At 42.1% G+C, this 14,270-nt stretch overlaps 1 protein-coding gene across 3 annotated transcripts in view; it reads left to right on the forward strand.

The window, feature by feature from the left end:
• The window catches only part of tmtc2b (transmembrane O-mannosyltransferase targeting cadherins 2b), a 169,511-nt gene that overhangs the window by 56,979 nt on the left and 98,262 nt on the right, over nt 1-14,270 (forward strand). The gene's annotated exons all lie outside the window — the stretch shown is intronic.

A 14,270-nucleotide genomic window follows, 5' to 3' on the forward strand; every position in this document is an offset into this window, starting at 1 on the left:
TGGCGTGAAATGGAGTGAGCCTTTGCGTTTGTACTGACGGAGCATTGCAAATAACCCCTCGCAGGGATGGACTCATTCTGCTGTGTTAGAAAATGCTAATATGCTAAAATAGTTTTGGAGGTTTCTAATTATAATAGTTCATCCTTCAGTTTTCTTGACCTCAGACTATGGAATTCTATTATATTCAATCCGATACAACTTTATTGTCCCTCATAGGGGAAATTTAATGAGTCATTTATGCAAATAAAAGACAAATTACTGTATAATGAGGGTAAGGGTAGCCTAGTGGTTAGAGCGTTGGACTAGTAACCGCAAGTTCAAACCCCCGAGTTGACAAGGTACAAATCTGTCGTTCTGCCCTAGAACAGGCAGTTAACCCACTGTTCCTAGTCCGTCATTGAAATAAGAATTTGTTCTTAACTGACTTGCCTAGTTAAATAAAGGTAATATAAAAAATAATATGAGCATATACATTTTTATATAAAAGCAAACCCCTAGAGGAGGTTAAGCACTACTCTTATTGACTTTGACCCAGTGTCACCTGCATCTTAAACTCCCAGTATCTACTCCTCCATTAACAACTTTTAACGTGGGATTGCAGAGGAGTAATTTATCCTTGTCGAAGGAGAGATGCGTAACACCCAACACTTAATTTGTGTAGTTCGTAGGACAATTACATATTTTAATGAGAAAGTGCCTGGGCTGGGCTTGTGTCAATCATTCTGCTCTCGAACCAACAAGGAAATGCCAGTCAGATCTGAAGAGTTTTTTGTGGGAAGATATTGTATACAAAATCTGTCTTTCTTCTTTTACCTGCATTTTAGTAATTTATGTCAAATGCAAGTAGGTTTTCATGTGCATAGCAATCAAATAGGTTAGCTAGTTATACTATTTCCAACAATGACTTAACAAACAACAGATGCTTTTAAACAAGTGATCCAATCTTGTATAACACTCACATTCCTCTGATATTGTCTGAGGCTTCTATTATAATCTCACTTATCATACATGTCAAACAGAGTGGAGGAACTATTCATCCCTTACAAATGGGGATTTTCAGTGACTACGGTGTTCGTGTACTGGCTACAATGATCTACACCACAATTGTGACCGACCAATTTTTACATTGGATAAAAGTAGAGACTCTAGAAAACGGTATGTCATACACTACAGTTGAGGAACAATGGGAAAGTAATTATGCTTTGAAAGTTGAGAAACTTGTAATCTCACTTTTGAGAAAATGGCTCTTGAATGTTTTGGTAAACCTACTGGAGAGTTCTTCTTTGTCTACACCCATTCAGCATCGTTCACAACCTCTTAAGCTTTAGCCCCACCCATCTCTTTAAGGATTCATATGTGAACAACCAAATATTTCAAGACTAAACGCTGTTTTATACTACGTCTATCGAAGTTGTCGCAGTGACATCATGAACATTCTGTTGTCGTCTGTGTCACGATCGTCGTAATAACATTCGGACCAAAGTGCAGTGTGAAATCGGTTCGACATATTCTATTTGAAGTGAACCGCACAAAAAAACAATAAAGAGCAAATGACACATGAAGCTATGGAGTGCTCATAGGCAACTATACATAAACAAGATCCCACAAAACCAGTGGGGAAATGGCTTCCTAAATATGATCCCCAATCAGAGACAACGCTAAACAGCTGCCTCTGATTGGGAACCATACCAGGCCAACATAGAAATAAAACAACCTAGATTACCCACCCTAGTCACACCCTGACCTAACCAACATAAAGGATAAAAAGCCTCTCTATGGTCAGGGCGTGACAGTCTGACATCAAACTTGTCATTGTCGTTATGAAAAAGTATAAACACAAAAATGACAGGCTGCCCAAAATAGCATAATTAGATTATTTTACCACCAATAAACCCACCCTTTAAAAATACATTTAGTAAATGTCAATCTAGCAAACCAGGCAACTAAAAACAACTTTCTAAACAATGTTTTGGTTTGTTTCTACCTTGTTAGCTAGCTAGCTAATGTTAAGTTAACTTGCTAGCCAGTTAAAATAATGACCATATCATATAGCTGACAACATCTTCCCTTTAGCTCATTTGTCTTCATTATTACAGGAAAATAAACTGACAACAAGATAATTATTTACAAGTTAATGATGAGCCAATTACAGAAAATTGCTTATGTTTGTAGTAGAGTTTGGAGTGTGACTGTTTGAGGTTGTGGACAGGTGTCTTTTATACTGATAAGTTCAAACAGGTGCCATTAATACAGGTAACGAGTGGAGGACAGAGGAGCCACTTAAAGAAGAAGTTACAGGTCTGTGAGAGCCAGAAATCTTGCTTGTTTTTAGGTGACCAAATACTTATTTTCCACCATAATTTGCAAATAAATTCATTAAAAATCCTACAATGTGATTTTCAGGATTTTTTTTCTCATTTTGTCTGTCATAGTTGAAGTGTACCTATGATGAAAATTACAGGCCTCTCTCATCTTTTTAAGTGGGAGAAATTGCACAATCGGTGGCTGACTAAATACTTTTTTGCCCCACTGTACATACATACTGTATGCGCCCATAGTAGAAACGAAATCACGATATACAGAAAATAAGGAACTTACTGTCCAAAGTTATTATTTGTAAGGAAAACAAGAAGGAAGGCAAAGCGAGCGCCAGCAAGAAAATGTTCCAATTCTTGCAAGACTGCGTAAATATATGAATACCTGATCTGCGCAAACATGAGTGAAGTACGGTGGGCTCTCCTCAAATAGAGAAGTTTATCCAGCTCAGTAAAGCCTCTAACATAAATTGTCTCTGAAATGGGCTACTTCTATGTGAATTAATGAGGAGGCGGAAAACACCTCAATAAATTGACAAATTGAAACATAGCCTATAGATAATTAGCAGGCAGTGCGTGTTAACTGTCCTGTTGTGTAATAATCACATTTTGGAACAGTGAGTTCTTTCTGACATCACGTGCATGAAACAACTCACACTGAGGGCGACTGTTAGAGATATTTGGAACGCACATGTGAAAAGGTTAAAGGTCTTGCTCACATCAGATATGGGGAGCATGATCACACAGTCGTCCGGAACTGCTGGTGCTCTCATGCAAGCTTCAGTGTTGCTTGTCTCGAAGCGAGCCATACTGACCAGCTCATGTTATAGACAGAAGCCTGCTACATGACAGACCAATCCGAACTCATCTCTCGGCATGTCCAGCCCATCCATTATCTCAGCCAATCCTGGGAAGGTTCCCAACTTTTTCCGTGGCTAAACCATCTAGGCTCGTAATTTAACAATTTTATTCGTATTTACAGATGGCGTACATGTTTGTTGTTATGGCACATGAAAGTTCACATGTTCCAGAAGGCATTTCTGCCAAAGTTTACTTTCAACTGCCTCTCCTGTGACGTAGTGACGTGCGACATACGCCTAGTTTCCTGAAACAAATCACAATTACTTTCCCTGTTTGTGCTGGCTGACTGGCGGGTCACTAAACTCTCTCCTCCACTGACTGTATAGCTTGTGGTCCCAGTTCTCTTGTGGTCCCAGTCTTGCCAACGCCTATGAATTGTCACGCCATTGTCAAAACTACACAAACTGACAGCACAGATCTGAGACCAGGCTACTTATAGGCCTACTAAACTCAATTAGCAAAATGGCTGACGTATTGTAATCGGCTGCCAGCAGGTCATATAGAATTTAAAAATATATATAATAATTGATGTTTAGCTGTGTGGTGCAGACATGAATTGTAGTGATAACTCAGGAACCATTGTTTGTGATCAAGGTGTCTGTTGACAAAGATATCTAATATGATTGTTGTCTGAATATGAATTGAAGGAAATCAGCATTTACTCAGAACAGGCATACTTCTGTATGAGTATGCAATAGCACTGAGACTTGATCATGTTTTGGTACATTTGGCACATTCTTATCCAGACATGTCCCATTAATAGTGTTTCTCTAATACCTGATTTGTAACGATGACACAAAGGACTATGTTTTTTTCTCTCTTTAGGCAAATTACTTCTGTGACTGACTGAGCTTTTTATTATAATCTCTTACTTATATTAATAATTAATGTATTCAAATTATATTTTGGGGGGTTTTGAGTATGTTGAAATTCAAAAGAATATAGTACTACAATTGATAAGACACCCTTTCTTCCATGAGTGAGAGTAAAAGTCAATCATAAAGATGACTTTTACAGTAGTATTCATGATGTGTGGTGTTCTTGCATAAGAAAGATACAAATGTTTATGTTACACTTCCTTAACAGATACAGCATGTATTGTCATGATTTTACAAACAGAAACAGTCCTCATAAGCACTTGAGCTAAAAATGAAATAGTCAGATTGCCAACCTTGAGAAATCATTCAAAATGGCACCATGAGAGGCATTAAGGTTTTATACTGTTCTATTGTTGACCTGTTAGCATGCCCACGGAAAGAAACATTACACAAAGGAGATGGTGGAAAACCTGAAATGAGAACATAAAGGCCTCGGTAGGCATTTGCAAGATACGGCTGTGCTCCTTTCAGATATTAAAGCAGGGTGATGACACATACTTGGCAGAAACGACATCACCTTTCCCAACTGCCAGTGCAGTTTCCCCTGGTTTTACATGCTGGCATAAAGTGGAAACGATTGTGTATTGTTCTGAGAAGACCACTTTTTACAGTCATTGCTCTCCCTCTCTAAAATTCTCTCTGATAGCATGCTGTATGATAAAAGTAAGTAGGCTGTTTAAACATTTTTCAAAATGTTTGCCTGTCAACTTTACGTTCTCTAAATCTTACATATTTCTGTCAAAGAGGATGTGTGAGTGCAGCTGTTTTTATGTGAAACTCTCCATTCATCTCAGCTGTATTTTATTGGCTGAAGGAAGGAACCACACTGACAGAATTAGCATAGTCATTATTCTGCCAGTTTCTTCTGCAGTCTTTGGAAGGTATCTGTACTCGTATCTGGCTTCTGCTCTCTGATTCATCTGATTCATCATCCCATTCCAAATAGTTAATGGTACCGTTAATCTCCAAAATGCAGATGTTTCAGACTAGCTCAGTTACTTCTGTGGTGGTGGGGCAGCCAGCGGAAAATACAGAGCGTAGGGGTTGGTAATGTTCTCTAGTTGCTGCCGTGATTGGCGCAGTGTTCTGTCACTCATGGGGACACTACGTCACCGCAAAATCTACAGGGAGAGCTAGAAAGTTCAAGCCCCTTGGGTGCTGCCATAGATTTACATTAGAAGTGCCCATCCAAGAAGGCTCAAGGTTATTGGCCATAGTTAAAATGATGTGAAATCACATTATATCTACAGTAGCTTTGATTGGACTGATGTTTTGAAAGTATGATGTCAACATCGTCCTTTCAAAATCCTAGCTAGCAAGCTAGACAAGTGGTCATCATCATATGAAAGTCCATGGAGAATAAGAGCACCTCCTCCCAGCCTCCCACTGCACTGAGGCTAGGAAACACTGTCACCACCGATATATCTACGATAATCGAGAATTTCAATAATAATTTTTCTACGGCTGGCCATGCTTTCCACCTGGCTATCCCTAACCTGGTCAACAGCTCTGCACCCCGCACAGTAACTTCTTCATTTCTCTCCCAATTCTCCTTCACCCAAATACAGATAACTGATGTTCTGAAAGAGCTGCAAAATCTGGATCCCTTTTAATCAGCTGGGCTAGACAATCTGGACCCTCTCTTTCTAAAATGATTCACCGCATTTGTTCCAACCCCTATTACTAGCCTGTTCAACCTCTCTTTCATATCATCTGAGATCCCTAAAGATTGGAAAGCTGCAACGGTCATCCCCCTCTTCAAAGGGGAGACACTCTAGACCCAAACGGTTACAGACCTATATCTGTCCTACCCTGCCTTTCTAACGTCTTCTAAAGCCAAGTTAACAAACAGATCACCGACCATTTTGAATCCCACCGTACCTTCTCCGCTATGCAATCTGGTTTCCGAGCTGGTCATGGGTGCACCTCAGCCATGCTCAAGGTCCTAAACGATATCATAACCGCCATCGATAAAAGACTATACTGTGCAGACGTATTCGTCGACCTGGCCAAGGCTTTCGACTCTCAATCACCACATTCTTATCGGCAGACTCAACAGTCTTGGTTTCTCAAATGACTGCCTTGCCTGGTTCACCAACTACTTCTCAGATAGAGTTCAGTGTGTCAAATCGGAGGGCCTGTTATCCGGACCTCTGGCAGTCTCTATGGGGGTGTCAAAGGGTTCAACATTCTCGGGCCGACTCTTTTCTCTGTATACATCAATGATGTCGCTCGTGCTGCTGGTGATTCTCTGATCCACCTCTACGCAGACGACATCATTCTGTATACTTCTGGCCCTTCTTTGGACAATGTGTTAACTAACCTCCAGACGAGCTTCAATGCCATACATCACTCCTTCCGTGGCCTTCAACTGCTCTTAAATGCAAGTAAAACTAAATGCATGCTTTCAACTGATCGCTGCCCACACCCGCCTGCCCATCTAGCATCACTACTCTGGACGGTTCTGATTTAGATAATGATAACTACAAATACCTAGGTGTCTGGTTAGACTGTAAACTCTCCTTCCAGACTCACATTAAGCATCCCCAATCTAAAATTAAATCTAGAATCAGCTTCCTATTTCGCAACAAAGCATCCTTCACTCATGCTGCCAAACATACCCTCGTAAAACTGACTATCCTATCGATCCTTGACTTTGGTGATGTCATTTAGCCTCCAACACTCTACTCAGCAAATTGGATGTAGTCTATCACAGTGCTACACTGCGACCTGTATGCTCTCGTTGACTGGCCCTCGCTTCGTATTCATCGACACACACACTGGCTCCAGGTCATCTTTGCTAGGTAAAGCCCGCCTTATCTCAGCTCACTGTTCACCATAGCAGCACCCACCCGTAGCACGCGCTCCAGCAGGTATATTTCACTGGTCCTCCCCTAAGCCAACAGCTACTTTGGCTGCCTTTCCTTCCAGTTCTCTGCTGCCAATGACTGGAACAAATTGCAAGAATCACTGAAGCTGGAGACTTATATCTCCCTCACTAACTTTAAGCATCAGCTGTCAGAGCAGCTTACTGATCAGTGCACCTGTACATAGCCCATCTGTAAATAGCCCACCCAACTACCTCATCCCCATATTGTTATTTTTTTAATCTACTTTACCTCCCAGTATCTCTACTTGCACATTCATCTTCTGCACATCTATCACTCCAGTGTTTAATTGCTAATTTTAAATTATTTCGCCACTATAGCCTATTTATTGCCTTACCTCCCTAATCTTACTACATTTGTACACACTGTATATATACTTTTCTATTGTGTTATTGACTGTACTTTTTGTTTATCCCATGTGTAACTCTGTGTTATTTGTGTCACACTGCTTTGCTCTATCTTGGCCAGGTCGCAGTTGTAAATGAGAACTTGTTCTCAGCTAGCTTACCTGGTTATATAAAGAAAAAAATCTGCAATCTACTGGCAAACCCTTTTCAATCCTTGTCATATGAAGATAAATTACAGATAAAACATAACGGTGCTCATTGGACATAAACATTATATAACAAGTTGGAAATCGCAAATTCAACAAGGAGTGGTTTGGAATGAATCAGTGGCAAACTGCCTTCCTTATTTGAGCTGTTCTTGCCGTAATATGCACTTGGTCTTTTACCAAATAGGACTATCTTCTGTTTACCACGTCTACCTTGTCACAACACAACTGATTGGCTCAAATGCATCAAGAAGGAAAGAAATTCCACAAATTAACTGAAATGGCTTCCAAGAAGCATGTTCAGAGAATGCCAAGAGTGTGCAAAGCTGTCATCAAGGCAAAGGGTGGCTACTTTGAAGAATCATATATATTTTGATTTGTTTAACACTTGTTTGGTTACTACATGATTCCATATGTGTTATTTCATAGTTTTGATGTCTTCACTATTATTCTACAATGTAGAAAATAGTAAAAATAAATAAAAACCCTGGAATGAGTAGGTGTGTCCAAACGTTTGACTGTTACTATATATATATATATATATATATATATATACAGTGCATCTGGAAAGTATTCAGACCCCTTCCCCTTTTCCATTTGATAAAACAGAAATACCTTATTTACATAAGTATACATACCCTTTGCTATGAGAATCGTAATTGAGCTCAGGTGCATCCTGTTTCCATTGATAATTATTGAGATGCTTCTACAACTTGATTGTTGTCCACCTGTTGTAAATTCAATTGATTGGACATGATTTGGAAAGGCACACACTTGTCTATGTGTGGTCCAACAGTTGATAACCAAGCAATGAGGTCAAAGGAATTGTATGAGCATTCAGGGGAGAAGGACCTTGGTCAGGGAGGTGACCAGGAACCCGAACAGAGCTCCAGAGTTCCTATGTGGAAATGGGAGAATCTTACAGAAGGACAACCATCTCTGCAGCACTCCACCAATCAGGCCTTAATGGTAGAGTCGCCAGAGGGAAGCCACTCTTCAGTAAAAGGCACATGACAGCTGCTTGAAATTTGCCAAAAGGCACCTAAAGGACTCTCAGACCATGAGAAACAAGATTCTCTGGTCTGATGAAACCAAGATTGTAGTTCTTTGGCCTGAATGCCAAGTGTCACATCTGGAGGAAACCTGGCACCATCCCTACAGTGAAGCATGGTGGTGGCAGCATCATGCTTTGGGGATGTTTTTTAGCGACAGGGACTGGAAGACTTATCAGGATCAAGGGAAATATTAACAGAGCAAAGTACAGAGAGAGAGAGCCACGATGAAAGCATGCTACTGAGCGCTCAGAACTTCAGATTGGGCGAAGGTTCTCCTTCCAACAGGACAACAACCCTAAGTACTCAGCCAAGACAATGCAGGAGTGGCTTCAGGTCAAGTCTCTGAATGTCCTTGAGTGATCCAGCCAGAGCCTGAACTTGAACCCGATCGAACATCTCTGGAGAGACCTGAAAATAGCTGTGCAGCAATGCTCTCCATCCAACCTGACAGCGCTTGAGAGGACCTACAGAGGACCTATTGTGTGAAGATTGATGAGGAAATAAAACAATTAAATCAATTGTAGAATAAGGCTGTAATGTAACAAAATATATTTTCCTTTATTATTTTCCACTAACCCTGCCACCCCTCCCCTAATTGGAGTAAACTAATGAACAACAACACTTAGGCTTCTACTTTCACCTTATTCATACTGTATACATATTACAGACAGTGTATTTTACAATCGTTATCTTGTTGTTTTTATTCCCACGATTCAACCCCTCCCATCTATCGCTTAACACCATCCATATTGGAATTCTATATGGACAATACCAAAATAAATGATCTAATGACACAGCAAAATCTGCAGAGCTGGGAAGTTTATACCCATATATTTAACATTCTATTGGATGCAAGAATTTTGTATTATCATTTAAATTTAAATGACATTTTTGTGTATCAGTTCATAAACCATGTGCCATGGAATTGGTACCTTGAATATATTTTTTGGGGTCCATACATTGCAATTTCATTGTGGCATGAATCATACGCACTGCTATTAAAATGAAAATACATGTATAATTTCAATTGAGCTTTTAACCATTGCGTTTTCAAACTATCCATGTTATCCATGTTTTCTGTTGCTATCTCTTTAATGTTGAGCCTTTTTGAAGGGAAAGTGATCCTCTTCATTGAGAAGATTTGGAGCTTGTGAGGGCAGTTAAAGGCGCTGCGTGGTCAATTCGAAGTCTGCATTAACCTTGCAACATTTACGGTGATACGGCCTCTGCAGATGTCAGGACATTCATTCTTCTTGCACTTTGCTGAGCAGCGCAGAGCTTTTGTGAAGGAAGTTGTCAAGGAAGTGAGTTAGTGTTTTTACAGGACTTCCTGCCCTCACCTACGGTACCGTCAACCAATCAATGCGGAGCTATACGGAGCCCTCCGCATTTTTACAAATTTTGAGAGGCGCACGGCAAAGCCCTATGGAATTCAATTTTTTTTAATTTTAAATTTTACCTTTATTTAACCAGGCAAGTCAGTTAAGAACACATTCTTAAGCATGGATTGGCTCTTAATCACGGCTTTGATATAAGCACCAGACACTTTACTGAGTTTGTTTTCCTTTCTGGGTGAATCACAGGCCTTTGTTTTGATGAAGTCATGCACTACTCTGGCCTCAAAACATTTGAAGTCATGAGCTGCTGTCAACACTGCTGCATTTAAGTTTTGTCTAGTCACAACAATCACTATGAGTACCATCTTGCCTGGTGTATTAAGTTATCTACATACTAGGCCTACATAAAGTTGATCATGTTTCCTCTATGACCTTGCATCGTTTATATGTTTTTCTGACTAGCCTGCTCTGTAGGCCTATCTTTTCTTGAGCTTTGGGTGAACCCTCCTGTTAAAAGTGAACATTGAAATACTTAGAACATAAAAAGTGCACCAGAATTGGTGCAAAAACTTTGGCAAGCCGGAGTGATGAGGGAAAAAATATCTGATCGATTGAGTCACACAATACTCATCCTAGAAATTGGGGAGCAGACATAACTTGGGTGGGAAAGGGTGGAAGCCTGGGTGGGGTGTGAGGAAGTGGGAGGTGGTGCTTTTTCGGGTTTCGCTTGTTAGCGGTCACATGATCCCGCTGGTCCTCTGGGAGTCGCCAGGCAGGCGCAGAAAGCGTGCGGGTGGCAAAGGAATGCACTCACGGCTGGAAAAGATTTGCAGTGCACAGAGAGGTCCTGCTGCTGCCTGCTTCCCAGAAAGACGGGCCCAGCCACATAAACCCAATCTTCCACTCTGCCAGGCAGGACCGGCAGGCCCTTTAACCAGAGCTGAATGGGGCTGGATGTGCTGTGGCGATCAGGACCCACGCAACCATGCTAAACAGGACTAATTAATGAATGGCCTTGGATTGCATTGAGAAAATGGCTATGATTAGACTCGTCATCATACAAATGTCGTAATTCCTCTGTAGACATCCACTTGGAACAGCGGTGGTTAAGATGATGTGGGTTATACGACCCCTTCTCTTATTCCCCTCGCTCTCTTTCTACAGTCTTTCATCCTCTCCCCCTGAGAGTGCCTGTCAACTGCAGTGGTGTAGGTGCTCGCCTGCCTCTCTGACGTGACATTCAAGAAGCTGACAATCGGAGAGCTGAACATACAGTGCATTCGAAAGTATTCAGACCCCTTAACTTTTTCCATATTTTGTTACTTTACAGCCTTATTCTAAAATGGAAGAAAAAAAAATCCCTCATCAATCCGCACACGTTGCTGCACAGCTATTTTCAGGCCTCCAGAAATGTTAGTTCGGGTTGAAGTCCGGGCTCTGGCTGTCCCACTCAAGGACACTCAGAGACTTGTCCCGAAGTCACTCCAGCTTTGTGCTGTTGTCCTGTTGGAAGGTGAACCTTCACCCCAGTCTGAGGTCCTGAGCACTCTGGAGCAGGTTTTCATCAAGGATCTCCCTGCACTTTGCTCCGTTCACCTTTCCCTCGATCCTGACTAGTCTCCCAGTCCCTGTCGCTAAAAAACATCCCCACAGCTGCCACCACCATGCTTCACCGTAGGGATAGTAATTGGCCAGGTGATGAGCGGTGCCTGGTTTCCTCCAGATGTGATGCTTGCCATTCAGGCCAAAGAGTTTAATCTTGGTTTCATCAGACCAGAAAATCTTGTTTCTCATGGTCTGAGACTCCTTTAGGTGCCAAACTCCAAGCGGTTGTCTTGTGCCTTTTACTGAGGAGTGGCTTCCATCTGGCCTCTCGACCATAGAGGCCTGATTGGTGCAGTACCGCCGAGATGGTTGTCCTTCTGGAAGGTTCTCCTATCTCCACAGAGAAAATCTGGAGCTCTGTCAGAGAAGCAATTGGGTTCTTGTTCATCTCCCTAACCAAGACCCTTCTCCCCCGATTGCTCAGTTTGGCCGGGCGGCCAGCCCTAGGAAGAGTCTTGGTCGTTCCAAACTTCTTCCATTTAAGAATGGAGGCCACTGTGTTCTTGGGGACCTTCAATGCTGCAGAAATTTTTGGTACCCTTCCCCAGATCTGTGTCTCGACACAATCCTGTCTCTGAGCTCTACGGACAATTCCTTTTGACCTCATGGCTTGGTTTTTTGCTCTGACATGCACTGTCAACTGTGGGACCTTATATAGACAGGTGTGTGTCTTTCCAAATCATGTCCAATCAATTGAATTTACCACAGGTGGACTCCAATCAAGTTGTAGAAACATCAAGGATAATCAATGGAAACAGGATGCACCTGAGCTCAATTTCGAGTCTCATAGCAAAGGGTCTGAATACTTATGTAAATAATGTATTTCTGTTTATTTTTAATTTTTAATACATTTACACACATTTCTTAAGACCTGGTTTTGCTTAGTCATTATGGGGTATTGTGTTTAGATTTTAGAATAAGGCTGTCACGTGACAAAATGTGGAAAAAGTGAAGGGGTCTGAATACTTTCTGAATGCATTGTATGCATTGTGATTCAGGCATCCATGGCTGCTTCGCAGAGACTGTGGGTTTGAAGGATTGGCATTGGGTTTTGGTATTTTATTTTGGTGCCAGAGCTGGTGAGGTTTCAAACAATATATAATGTATCTGTCCTTTCTGCCACCACTTCAATGTACAATGGAAAAAAGGCACACTTGTCTTCCAAATGGATTAAAGTTGTAGTTGAACCATAATGCCTCTGATATGAGCGCCTTGTGCTGGAGTGAAGATCTCACTTGACAAATGGGCTAGAGAAAATAAACTTGTATATCAGAGCCATGAACCAAAGAGAGATCTTACTCTGTCAGCGGTGAGCTGCCTGGAGGTCCAGAGAAACCCATCCGGCCTGGGTTCAAATACTATTAGAAATCTATCACATAATTTCAGCATTTGCTTTACCCTGTCTTACCCCAGCCAGATGGGTGGGGTTGGCACTTTTGTGACTATTCTATTGGTTCGATTGCGCCAGGCACGCTCTATCAATCCCATGTCATGTACTGTATATGAAATGATTTTTTGAAACCAGGTCTGAAACCCAATGATCTGCTCACTGACATGTCAGGCATTTTCATTTCATAGAAATATCTCCGGCTGATCATCTTTGCCTCTCAGCTTCCATATAGGCCAGGTTGGTTGTATTAATTTCCCCCCAGATCTATCATAAGGAGGGCTATTTGTCCTCGCCCTGTCAGAGGTAGTTTATTTAGCTATTTTTGTGGGTTGCAATCTCCATACCTTTCCCCTTTTCAACAACCTCATCTGCTTTCTGGCATAGCCATATTGAGAAGCAGGGCAAGATGGTTGCTATTTGCGGCTATGTAGGACAATGCCGGGTAAAGTTCTAGGTTTAAGAGCTACACAAATGCAGAGGTTTCCCCCAAAAAATGATCCATAGATAAATTATTCACCTTGATTCATCTGCCGCCGTGGCGCATTTCTTTGAATTCCTTGTTTATCTCAGTCTGTTATTGTGTGTTGTGCAGTGTGTGCCTGTTTTCTCCCTCTCCTCGCTCCACGTCTAATTGCGTGTGCTAATTGTGCCTGCCGTGGGGACTCATTACAACCTGTCGTTCCCAGTATGTTATCACACGTCCCATCCATCAGGCTTTTTAATTATGCGGTGGCATTCTGTATTATCATGCACCTCCTCCTCTCCAAGGAGACTCATTACATAGCCATCATCTCCCCGCCTGCTCCACCTGCCTCCCCCTGTCTCCCGCCTACTTCCCAGACACACTGGGTTCAAGGTCTTGTGTCAGTGCCAGAGCCACCTCACAGCTAGGTAACAAAGACGCGGACATTGTGTGCTCCGGTAGGGGGCTAATTGCACATCTTCCAACCCTCACACCTCACACAGTTTAGGCCTGATGTATGGCCGTCAGGGTCAAATACTCAGGCGCAACCCCGGACACCAGCCATGGGGAGGGGGGACAGTACAGTACACAGGCCAGGGTTGCCCCGTGGTGGGGTAGCTACTATACATGCACAGCATGGTCTCTCCATGAGTGTCCATGGCCCCTCAACACTTATTATGCATGGCCTTAACACTGCTCTCTAGTTTGCTCTCTCTAGTCCCTCCTGCTTTGTAATCCCTTCCACAAACATATTTGTTCATCCTTCCTCCCTTGCCTCTCTCTCTTGACACAGTGTGGCGTGTCTGTGTGTGAGATACCCAGCACTCAACGGTTGGTAAACACAGGGCTAGCTGTGATTGACACATCTTTGGTCCCTGGCTCCCCATGCTCCTTTACGCCAACGTGGCATCCCCTCTCTCTCTCT

Source organism: Oncorhynchus tshawytscha, linkage group LG06 (genome assembly GCF_018296145.1).
Source record: "Oncorhynchus tshawytscha isolate Ot180627B linkage group LG06, Otsh_v2.0, whole genome shotgun sequence".
Lineage (NCBI taxonomy): Eukaryota > Metazoa > Chordata > Actinopteri > Salmoniformes > Salmonidae > Oncorhynchus > Oncorhynchus tshawytscha.